Source organism: Anthonomus grandis, chromosome 4 (assembly GCF_022605725.1).
Source record: "Anthonomus grandis grandis chromosome 4, icAntGran1.3, whole genome shotgun sequence".
Lineage (NCBI taxonomy): Eukaryota > Metazoa > Arthropoda > Insecta > Coleoptera > Curculionidae > Anthonomus > Anthonomus grandis.
The window spans coordinates 6,763,310-6,776,982 of record NC_065549.1 but is presented as its reverse complement, the minus strand read 5'-3'; positions in this window follow the sequence as shown (position 1 = coordinate 6,776,982).

Here is a 13,673-nt window from a genome sequence, read left to right as displayed (position 1 = left end):
GCAGCACGTAACAAATCACATAAAGCTCCATCTGTGATTTAGTAGCTAAACTTTAAAAATCTTAATATATATATATTTTGCAGTTTTCTGTAAATCAATTGGAGTTATGGAATATTACATTTCTAGTTCAGACCTATATTCATAGAGGGCACTATTTAACATATTTGATGGCGACATCTGTGATCCTTAGGTAAATTATAGGAGAAATCCGTAACTTATGGCAGATTTCTGTATTATTTCCAGAAGTGATTAGCTCACATTCTTACAATATTAGTAAGCTGTCAAATACAGATAAAGCCACGTTATTTTTATCTATCAGTAAAAATCTTTCGCATATTAGACTTACACTTTTTGCTTGAAAACTCCATGGGATATTATAGGTACAAGGGTACTAAAAACATCATTTTTAAAAAAAATCATTTATTAAAATTTTGACCACACAACATGTTTAGTTATAATTTTATATTCTGGTACTCAGAAGAATAGCATGAATATCCTTGGATCTTCTATCTGGAAACAAAAAATCTATTAGTTGATAATTTCTAAAAGCATTTTATGAAAAATGTCATAAGCAATTCAGGAAATAAGTGACATCATGAAATGATTCATAGCGTATATTATTTTAACATCATGATTCTGGACAACAAGAGAAAATATATTAAAAATATGATTTACCTAGAGAGATCTATGACATCCTTAATTGTATGAGTGCAGTCTCCTATCTGAAACAGAAAAATACAAAATTTAATCCCAATTCCCTAGGGGTACATCAAAAAGGGAAAAATATTGAATAAATCAGTGAGGGCAAGTAGATTTCATGGAAACAGCTCAAAATAGCGTATAGATTTTGGATCATCATCTTAAGAATTAAAAAGATTAAAATATCAAAAAAATACTCACCATAATCTTGTTGATCCAAAAGTCCATTATGGAGAGGCCTATTAGGTAGTGTAGATGTACATTCTGAAAATAGAAAAAAAATCATTAAAAACTTCTTCCAAACATTTTTGTATAAATTTTGCAGTAATTTAATAGATCAGATACCATGTTATCATCAATTTCTTTATGACAGGGATAACTAAAAGACATCATGTGAAAAAGTACAAATTTCCAAAAACAATCTTGAAAAAGTTTGACTACTTACATAACATTTGAAAGTTCCATTTGCAATGTTGTATCCAAGCAATAATTAAGTTTCTGCAATAAAAAATACATTGTCAATACAAGAAATCAATAAATAAAAGAACTACTATTAATTTTCATAAATAATCAGTTACATAAATGCAGCCAGATATTATAATCACTGGATATCAGACGGTAATTTTTATCATCATTTGAAAGATATTACCAAGAATTTTTTGTTAAATTTGGAACTTACCATTTAATCACTAAGCTGAAGTGCTAATTTCTGTAGTACTTAGACCTGTAAAGACAGAAAATCCATTATTAGTAATATTCAGTTGAAATAATTTCAGCATGCAGCATAAAAATCAGTATCAGTCAAAATTTGTCCACAAAAATGTTCAGGTTTCAAATGTCAATAGACATCATAAAAATTAATAAAACATTAAAATTGTATTTAAAATGTGACTTATTACCTTTCATTTAGTCTGCAATTGTCAGTCACATCACGTCAATATTCCATGAGATCTGAAAATAAAAGAAACATTTAATATATTGAGGCAACATAAATTTCTTTTATTTAATTAAGAAGTGCTAAGTCAGAGCGTAACTAATCATTGTATATTCAGCTTGACTGGGACTGTACATTGGTATTCATCATTAAAAACGAATATCTATACCATATAAAATAATACTGAAAAGTAACTCACCATATCACTTTGAAGCTCACAAGGAGTCTTTTTTGAATTCATATGGATTTCTGCAAAAAAAGAAATAGTATAAATAATTTGTATTTTAACATTTGGTGATAACAGGATTAGAGAGAAAAAAAATATCAGTTAAAAGTTATCAACACAGACATTCAGTCATATGCTTGTCTATTTAAAAATCATCATAACAGAAATGTATGATCAAGTCTACTACCTCATAGGTGTATCTCTTATTTGAAATATTCGAAAAATTGGGGTGCGTTTAATTCAATATATGTTGCCATCAATTCATCGATAAAATAAACACTCTCCATCAAAAAGTATTTTATTTGGCTTATCCACAAACCAACATTTACAAAAGTTCTTTCATTTGAAACAGAACTGAACTAACCAGTATAATACATTAGGTCTTATTGTATTTTATTTATACAGGGTGTTTCACAACTTATCCGAAAAATTTTCACCACATATCGTCGCCTTGCATACAAAGGGGCGTAACTCATAATTTGATTTTTTTTGGATTTCGCCCGGAGGTTGACAAATTTGGTGTTTTCTAGCTGCTCTCAAAAGGGCATAACTCAATATAATTTATTGCCTGGGTTATGCACCCAAACTGTTTAGGCGTATCTCATCAAGTCATTTTAAAACAGCAGACAAAAAGGCGTATCTAAGATACGTTACTTAGGCAAATTCTATTTTATAATTTCCTATTAGGCAAATTCGTCTTCGATTTTTTGAGCCCTTTCATGGTCAAAGTGAAGGGGACTCAGCCCATAGTGCCATAAGTACTGCCATTTCGCGTTCAGGAAACATATTTGTTCAGTCTCAGTTGATTCCGATTTCTAGAGTAGCTAGGGCTAAAAATCCCTATAATGTAATTCCAATTTCATAGATTTTAAAGGCTTGTTAATATTTTTTTAAAGTGTCTCACTGTGATGAACATTATAGAAGCCTCACATTGAAGAGAACAAACGTAGATCATTTTTCCCTCTGAGAACTTAACAATGAACGACCAAAGATAACATGTCTAAAATATCAGGACCTAATTTCTTTGTGCAGTGGAGAAACTCCTGTAATTCGATCTCAGGAGCATGTGTCATTTTCCAGATCTCTTACACATGAATAAGTCCCTATTTTTATCGTTTTATGTTATAAACAGTTTAGTTTTTTTGTTAGAGTTTTTTACTTTTGGTTTGCTATGACATATTTTTTAAGTTAAAAAATTAACAAAAATGTTTACTTATTCTTATAAAGCTGATAGTGTTAAGGAACCTACGTTTATTTTTTTGCGATAAGAATTTTTTTAAGGCCAGGCCAGGATTTCCACTTTTCATTTCTTTGAAGTACTAGGTTCATTTGAAACTTAATAAATGTTTAATTTTTCGAATAAAAGTTTGATTACTATGGGTTGTTGTTATTTTGCAAAGGGCTTAACTTTTTTAAAACCATTCGATTACAGCACACAAAAAGGCGTATCTCAATTTTTTTTTTGATTTTTGGAAAAACTGGAAAACTTATCTAAAATTTCATAATAGCAAATTGTTCTAATCATAGATGCCCACATGAGCACAAAATTTAAGCCGCAAATTCCAAACCGTTTTCTCACAGCAAGAGTTTCTCTTAAGCCAACATCTTAAAATGCTTTTCCTGTAAAATACAAATATTTCAGATACGCCCCTATGTGTGCAAGGCGACGATATATGCGTGGTTACAAAACAAGTTGATTTCTTAAAAAAAAATGTAATAAAAGTCCTACAGATACGGCAACCACTGTGATTCGGTCACTCAATTCTTCAATATTCTGAACTGGAGTGTCCCCATAAAAAGAAGTCCAGAGGATTTAGGAAATTTGTTGCGAAATCAATTTCTCAACACAGACAAATTAAATTTGTCTCAAATAATAACTACAGTCTACAAAAACTCTCCGATACCTGGAATTGGTGTCTGGGTCTGTCTTGCCCCGATCAAGCCGCGGCGACACGAAATTTACCCCGCACCACACCCAGTATGACGATAAATGCAAACCAGGCAAGATCTCTGCTCCGTCCAGCCAGCGACGTAAAATCAAAAACCCAAAACATCGAAGTCGATGTTAATTTTGTTTCACATAAGTTGATCTTCTTAAAGAGTTAGTTAACAGTTTGTGTCCTTTGACGGAAATGGTGCAAACCTTTCCCGTACATATCTTTAAATGGGAAAGATCTGTTTCCTGTATTTAATAATTTAAATAAAAAGCAAATTTATGTTGCAAAATTGAGCGTTGCAGTTAAAAGCGTTGTAAACTAGCTATTAAATTGCCTTTAAGTTAAAGCATTATTTTGTGGGCGCTTCGTAAGAATATAAAGTTGTGAACAGAAAAGTCAACATTTATAACATTTTCCATGAACAGTTTTAATAACTAGTGAGGAGGCTGTTACTGAACCGAGGACAAGATTATTGAACATTTTGTGGAAGCGTATAGTGTGGAAGCAGCAGTGTATTGGATTTTGTTTTTCTGTGTCTTCACATAGAAACAAGGTACCTTTGTAATTTTCACTTGTGTGTTTTATTTTTAACAATAATAATTTTGTTACGTTATTTGTATTAAGGCCAAAGGGTTTAGTTTAGTTAATTACTTTTGTCTTGGTGTTTAATTAAATTTAAAATTTATTTTTATTCGAGTGCTTGCTGGAATGAGTGTGTTTACTTAGTAATAAGTTTTAGGTTTTTAGTTGTTTAAAGAAAATTACCGTTTTTATATTTAATATAAGATATTTAGGAGAAAATTTGATGGAAATTTTATTTACTAGCCTTATGTCAGTCCTTTCGTAGTGGCGTGTTAATATTAAGGTATTAGCACAATCTCTTTAAACCTCTACTAAGTTTAATGTTTAAACTCTAGTCACGAAGTTTAAATATGGTCCTTCGAGCCGGATGTTCCATCAAGTTTTCTAAATAAAACATATTTCCAGCACCCATTATATTTAATTTTACATCCAGTAAAATTAGTAATAGATTAGATTGGATTCTAATTTAGCCCAGTCAAATTTTGTTGAGCAAATCAATACCTTTACTGAATTTTTATTTAAAGGTTTACCTTTTTAAGTACTATTTTTAAATTATCCATAGTTCAAAATGGATATTAATCAGTTAAAAAAGAACCGTACTTTGGCCAAAAGTAAAATATCAAGGGTTTTAAATTCACTTGATAAGAAAAAAGATATAGAAATTGATATAACTTTTTTTGAAACCAAAATAAATCAGTTGCAAAATGCGTTAGATGCTTATAATTTAGCTCAAGATGAAATTGAATATCAGTTCGAGCTAAATTCAACTTTAGATAATAGTGAACCAGATGATGAAGATAGGGTATTAATAGATGAAAAATGTGATATAGGATTTGTTTTGTGTCATAATAGAATTAAAGAGTTGTCAGGTACTTTAAATACTTCTTTACAGCGTTCTAATGCATCGCCAGCAGTAGTAGGGAAATCAATGATGTCTCCTTCTACGAATATTTTACAAATAATAAAAATTAAACATTTTACGGGTAACATGTCAGAATACCCTTCCTTTATGCAAATGTTTGAGTCAATTGTTATACAAGATAACACATTATCAGATATACAAAAATTTGCTTATTTAAAATCCTGTTTACGAGGTGAACCACTTGAAATAGTTGAGCATTTATCTTTTACTAATGAAAATTTTACTACAGCTTTAGCTTATCTTAAAGAAAGGTATGAAAATAAAATAACTGTCCTTAATGCACACATTGGTGCAATTTTAGATGTTCCAGTTGTTTCAAAGGTTAACTCAGCTAATCTTAGAGATTTTGTTAATAAATGCAAAGGAAGTATAGGGTCTTTAAATAACTTAAACTATACTAAAGAAGAATTGTTTGATGTTTTAGTAATTTATCTGTGGATAAAAAAGGTAGACATAGGTACACGTAAAGCTTATGAAAGTGAACGTAGACAAGACCAGTTGCCTAGTATTACTGACTTTATTAAATTTGTTGAAAGAAAATGTGTAACTCTAGAAAATTTGTCAAGTAATGAACCTCAAGTTCAAAAACCAAATAGGGTTCGAACCCATACTTCCTTACACACAAAAACAAATCAAGGTAACAATAAAAAATGTGTATACTGTAATGAAACTTCACATGTAATTTTAGGCTGTAATAAATTTAAAGGTTTATCACTTACAGGAAAGAGACAAACTGTTTCATCAAAACAGTTATGTTATAATTGCTTGGCTTCTCAGCACAATTTAAGTAATTGCCCTTCTAATAAAACTTGTATTTATTGTGGCAAAAGACACCATTCTCTTCTTCATGATTTTGAGCAATCCCATAGTCCAAGCTCGAATTTACAAAACAGAGTTAATCAGAATCGTTTTAGCCAGACTTCACGATTTCCAACCAGATCTAACCAAGGATCAATACATGGAAATTTCCAAAATAATCAATCTGCCGGAAATCATACGAACAATATTCATTCCCAAATAAACAATAATCAAAACCATTCTATGGTCGATCAAGAATTTACTTCACACAATAATTGCAGGCAAAATAATAATAATCTAACTGCTGCTAATGTATCACAAAATGAAGTGAGTCAACATTCCGAAGAGACCCACACAGTTTCAAATTTGTCTACCAAAAACTGTCAAGTCCTTCTAGCTACTGTCTCTTTAACCTTGTTAGATGCCGATGGCAACCCAGTTACCGTCAAGGGTATTTTAGATAATGGATCTCAAAACTCCTATATAACAAGTTCTCTTATTGAAAAACTAAAATATATTCCATATAACAAAAGAACACGAGTTTCAGGTATTGCCCTGTCTCATAGCGTCTCACAAAAAATGGTGGATGTCATTTTATATTCCAATTTTAATCAAAAATCTTTTAAGTTAAGTTGTGTAGTGCTTCCCAATATTACATGTTCCCTTCCTCATATAGAAATTAATACATATGCATGGAATATTCCAAGTAATATATTCTTAGCTGATCCCAACTTTAACATACCCTCAGAAATTGATCTTCTTATAGGCTCAGACCTATATTATCAATTACTTACCCCTGGTATGATTAGTTTGGGAAACAAAATGCCTACCCTACTTAACACTCATCTTGGTTGGGTAATTGGAGGTTTATATCCTTCAAATTCCAATTCAAATATTTCTACTGCACATCTGAACGTAATTCAATCAGGTCAAGACTCTGTTGCCCTTTTTGCTCAAAATGATGAACAAAAATGCCTTGAAACCATTGTTGCAAAGTTTTGGGAGTTAGAAGAACTTCCACCTGTTAAGCTTCGCACCCCAGATGATGACTTGGCAGAATCTATATTTGTAAATACTACAAAAATCTTAGAAAATGGTACTTTCCAAGTAAACTTACCTCTTAAAAATGAAGATGAGCACCTCAAGTTAGGTGATTCAATTTTAATTGCTCGTAAAAGGTTTGAAAATCTTGAGAAAAGGTTTGAGAAAAGTCCAGAATATTATATACAGCATAAACAATTTATCGAGGAATATGTGTCCCTAGGTCATGCAAGATTTGTTCCTCTTACTCAATGTAATGAGTTTTCCCAACAAAAATACTTTTTTCCACATCATGCAGTGATTAGAGAGGACAGTGCAACCACTAAATTGCGTGTTGTGTTTGACAACTCTTGTAAAACTTCAACAGGGTATTCTCTCAATGACATAATGTTAAAGGGTTTTCAAGTACAGCCAGATTTATACGATATTTTGTGTCGTTTTCGCTCGTTTAAGTATGTTCTGACTTGTGATATTGAAAAGATGTTTAGACAAATATTGGTTAATCCTAAGCAAACCTTTTTATTGAATATTCTTTGGAGAGAAAAACCTGAGGATCAACTCAAATGCATTGAATTGTTAACGGTTACTTATGGCACTAATAATGCTCCTTTTTTAGCCACTCGTGTGTTAACTGAAATAGCACAGAACAACTCATCTGACTATTCAGTCGCATCAAATGCTCTTCTAAACCAAACTTATTGTGATGATATTTTAGGAGGTGTTGATGATTTTAATGATCTTAAAATTCTGTACGATCAACTCAACTCCCTATTAAATAAGCATGGATTTCCATTGCATAAATGGTGCAGCAATTCACCACAATTTTTGTCAGCATGTACTGACCAACTTTATTATTCAGAATTGGAATTTAAATTTCATTCAACCCTAAATAAAGTTCTCGGATTAAAATGGAATCCAGTAGTCGATTATTTTTTAATTTCAAGTCCTAAGAAGACTTTTCCTGAACCCTTTACTAAAAGAAAAATCCTTTCAACAGTAGCACAGTGCTACGATCCTATCGGATTCTTGTCACCAGTTATTGTTATTGGTAAGCTGATTATTCAGCATATCTGGACTTTAAAAATTGATTGGGATACACCCTTAAAGGATAGTAATGTAATTATCCAGTGGAAAAACTTTGTTGACAATTTACATCTTCTACAACATCTCAAAATTCCAAGATATTTCTTTTTGGATAAACCTTTAAAGGAAATTCAGTTACACGGCTTCGCAGATGCAAGCATGAAAGCCTATGCTGCCTGCGTTTATATACGCACATCCTATTCGGATGGTAGCATTTCTAGTTTTCTTGTCTCATCAAAGTCTAGAGTCTCTCCTCTAAAAAGTGTTACACTTCCTCGATTAGAGCTTTGCGCTATGCTTCTGCTCTCACAATTAATCACAAAACTCATAAACATTTATGCTAATAGATTTAAAGTAGATTCAGTAAATCTATGGTCTGATTCCGAGATAGCCTTATCTTGGATTGAGTCTCATGCATCCCGTTGGAATATATTTATTTCAAATCGCGTATCCAAGATACAGGAATTAACCTCTGAGTTTACTTGGCGGCATATTAAATCCTCTGACAATCCAGCAGATCTACCCTCTCGAGGTATTTCTATTACTGATCTTTTAACTTCTAAAATGTGGTTTCATGGACCAGCCTTTCTAGAGCTTCCAGATCTTGATTTGACAAAGTCTAAAAAATTTCAGAGTTTAAATAACTTGCCAGAAGAAAAAAAAATTTCGTTACTTAGTACTGAAGTATTAAATCAGGATGTTTTTTGGTCTAACATTTTCAAACGCTTTTCAAGTTTCTTGAAATTGCAACGTACAGTAGCATATATGCTTAGGATCTTACATAATTGCAGAAATAAAAACATTAAAAATTCTGGCCCTTTAAAGGTCCAAGAATTAAGAGATTCTCTTAACCAAATAATACAGGTCATACAATCCAAATATTTTTTAAAGCAAATTTCTGAGTTAAAGTCAAATAAAAATATTTCGGATAAGACTTTGAGAAAACTGAACTCCTTTATTGATTCAAATGGGTTTCTAAGAGTTGGTGGCAGATTGGAAAATGCTAATATCCCGTTTGACCACAAACATCCATTACTTCTACCGTCTCATAACTATATTGTGTCATTGATGTTGAAATATGAGCATCAGCGACTTGGACACGCAGGTGCTCAAAATGTTCTTTCAAATTTCCGATCTAGATATTGGCCACTTAATGGTCTTAGAGACCTTAAGAGAATAATTTCAAAATGTGTCACATGTTATCGTTTTAAAGCGCAACCAGCTCAACAAATCATGGCAAACCTTCCCAAAAACAGGGTGTTAGTATCTAGACCTTTTAGTCAAGTTGGTGTAGACTATGCAGGGCCATTTACCCTAAAATCTTCCAACCTTCGTAAGGCTCCTAGAATAAAGGCTTACTTGGCTATTTTTGTTTGCATGTCTTCTAAGGCCGTTCACCTGGAAGTAGTCTCCAGCATGACCACTGAAGACTACCTATGTGCTTTGAAGCGATTCATAAGTCGTCGTGGTAACCCATCTATGATCTTCAGTGATAATGGGACCAACTTTATAGGTGCTAAGAACCAATTATATGATATTTATTCATTCTTCAATAAAATTGAAACTTCTAATCAAATTAAGGAATTTTTGTCCCAGAGCGAAATAAATTTTAAGTTTATTCCTCCACGAAGTCCTCATTGGGGAGGAATATGGGAAGCTGCCGTTAAAAGTGCCAAGCATCATATCCATCGTATTATTGGTCAAAGTCATTTTACCTTTGAGGCTTTCTATACCATACTTGTACAGATAGAAGCAATTCTTAATTCACGTCCCTTATGTCCCTTATCAAATGACCCAAATGATTTTCAAGTTTTGACTCCTGGTCATTTGCTAATTGGTACTAGTTTGATGTCATATCCTGAAAAAGACATTTCTTTAATCCCTGAAAACAGATTACCGCTTTGGAAACGTATTACTCAAATAAAACAATTGTTTTGGAAAAAGTGGACTAAAGACTACCTAAATCGTTTGCAAAATCGACCAAAATGGTTTCAAGAATTTCCAAATATAGAACTCAACTCACTTGTTCTTCTGAAGGAAGATAACTCTCCACCATTTCATTGGTCACTTTCCAGAGTCATAGAAGTCATTCCCGGAGATGATGGTAAAGTAAGAGTTGTGAAACTTAAAAACAAGGACGGAGTTTTTACTCGAAGTGTGGCCAAGGTCTGTCCTTTGCCTCAACAAGATATACCTGAAACCTTTTTGTCCTCATTAAATTAGTTGGGGATACTTATGTAGTTTGGAGCAATTTGCTCCAACCGGGCCCCAAAATGTTGCGAAATCAATTTCTCAACACAGACAAATTAAATTTGTCTCAAATAATAACTACAGTCTACAAAAACTCTCCGATACCTGGAATTGGTGTCTGGGTCTGTCTTGCCCCGATCAAGCCGCGGCGACACGAAATTTACCCCGCACCACACCCAGTATGACGATAAATGCAAACCAGGCAAGATCTCTGCTCCGTCCAGCCAGCGACGTAAAATCAAAAACCCAAAACATCGAAGTCGATGTTAATTTTGTTTCACATAAGTTGATCTTCTTAAAGAGTTAGTTAACAGTTTGTGTCCTTTGACGGAAATGGTGCAAACCTTTCCCGTACATATCTTTAAATGGGAAAGATCTGTTTCCTGTATTTAATAATTTAAATAAAAAGCAAATTTATGTTGCAAAATTGAGCGTTGCAGTTAAAAGCGTTGTAAACTAGCTATTAAATTGCCTTTAAGTTAAAGCATTATTTTGTGGGCGCTTCGTAAGAATATAAAGTTGTGAACAGAAAAGTCAACATTTATAACATTTTCCATGAACAGTTTTAATAACTAGTGAGGAGGCTGTTACTGAACCGAGGACAAGATTATTGAACATTTTGTGGAAGCGTATAGTGTGGAAGCAGCAGTGTATTGGATTTTGTTTTTCTGTGTCTTCACATAGAAACAAGGTACCTTTGTAATTTTCACTTGTGTGTTTTATTTTTAACAATAATAATTTTGTTACGTTATTTGTATTAAGGCCAAAGGGTTTAGTTTAGTTAATTACTTTTGTCTTGGTGTTTAATTAAATTTAAAATTTATTTTTATTCGAGTGCTTGCTGGAATGAGTGTGTTTACTTAGTAATAAGTTTTAGGTTTTTAGTTGTTTAAAGAAAATTACCGTTTTTATATTTAATATAAGATATTTAGGAGAAAATTTGATGGAAATTTTATTTACTAGCCTTATGTCAGTCCTTTCGTAGTGGCGTGTTAATATTAAGGTATTAGCACAATCTCTTTAAACCTCTACTAAGTTTAATGTTTAAACTCTAGTCACGAAGTTTAAATAAAATTATTTCTACATTATTGGGTGTATTGTGTATTTACTTATTTTTGTGTTTCTTCTACTATTTATTTTATGGCATCTTAAGTTAGTATCCGTAAGTGGCTTGATAGCTGTTGATACATGTAACAAATAAATAACACAATAAAAATTACTTAATAGTTCACTATTCGGAGATCTTAAGGTTGATATTTCCAGATTTCTGGAAGGTGAGTTCCAGCACTTCCACATATTAATATACCCATATTTAAATCAGGGAATAGAGCAGCTGTTGATAATTATAGGGGAGTCTGCATTCAGAGTGAAATAGCTAAACTGTTTGACTCCCTTGTTGCTAAAAAACTGTACAGTGATTGTCATGGTATACTTAATAGTGAGCAACATGGTTTCATAAAAAATAGATCTACCAATACAAATCTTTTAATGTACATAAATTTTATTTTGAGCAATATGGAGCAAGGGTGTCAAGTCGACTCTGTTTATACTGACTTTTTCAAGGCCTTTGATAGAGTGGACCATAATTTCTTGGTTGCAAAGTTAAGGGCATTGGGAATTAGCGGTAGGGTAGTTGATTGGTTAAATAGTTTTCTAACTGATAGAATTCGTTTCTTCTGTTCAATTTGTTCCTATTAGATTTACCTCAAAATATAAAAAATAGCTCGGTAGAAATGTTTGCAGATGATTTAAAGATATTTCGGCCTATTAAATTTTTACAATAAAGAAACTATATTGCTTGCTAGTTAGAAGTGTTCTGGAGTATTACTCACCTATCTGGAACCCTTGTTATGTAACACATGTAACTGCAATTGAGAGAGTGCAGAATAAGTTTCTTCGTTATATTGGTTACAGGTGTGGTTATATCAGAGATGATTATTCTTATAGTGAATTAAGATCGCTACTTAATATTGATAATTTGAAAGGGAGGAGACTAAATCTTGAAATTCATTTAGTTCACAAGATTATTAATGGTGTAATTGATTGTCCAGATCTTTTAAATCTAGTATGTCTGAATGTACCTATAAGAAGGAATCGGCAAACTAATGTTTTTTATGTTCCTTCCCATTCTACAAATTATGGCAAAAATAACCCTATTACAAGAGTGTTAAATAATGCAAATTCTATGCAACAATCTGTAGATTTTTTTGGAACTTTAGAGGCAAGATTTAGAGGATCTTTAAGGCATATATTGTGATATATACTTTAATTTTTTTTTGTATAGCAATGTATATCTATACTGTATTTAGTAATTAGTTCTATTTATTGTAAAATGGCAAGTCCGTAAATAAATAAATAAATAAAACAAAACAATTCCCTTGACCGACCCTTCATTATGAGAAAACTAAAAGCCATTATCACTTTAGCATGTATCTCAAAACATTGAAGAGTCACAAAGATCAATTTTGGGATCCATAATTTTTTTTAGCATATAGAGGTAAATCACCTTCCAAAAGTGGAAACTTGAAAAAATCACTCTTTACTAATGATACAACTGCCTCTTACTCTACAGATTCATGTGAGGAATCACTAATTGAATACATGGCAGCACAAGAAAGATGAAAATTGTTTTTGTGCAAACAGACTGCTTTTAAATAATAAGGGACTTCTGGTGATGCTTTCTGGGAGTCATTTGGCACCCAAAGCTGCAATGAGGTAAATATATTGATGATTTCGCAGTGAAACTTAACAAGCGCCTGTATATACTCGGAAACATTGAAATTGTCTCTACTATGTGGTGGAGGTAAGCAGATAAAGGCAGTAAGAGTGATATCGGGTTTAGCTTACAAGGATAATTCAAAAATTGTTTATGTTACTCTTGGTCTCTGGACTGCTTTGTATGTGCTGGAATGTCTGCTCTATATTAAACAGTAAGTGGATCAGTTTCAAGCTCACAGGGATGTAAATCACAGCAACAGTCATGCAAGGAAGATGTCAGGATGATGATCCAGACTACTGACCTATTTAAGTTTTATAATGTGTTACCATGATATGGCTTAGGTTTTACAAATTAAGAATTTTAAGGCAAGGGTGAAACATTATCTGGTGATTGAGCAATTTAAGGCCCACCTTATAAACAGTGCTTAAAATTGAAATCATATTCTTTTAAAGAATACTTTAATTATTTCAGAATATTTCATG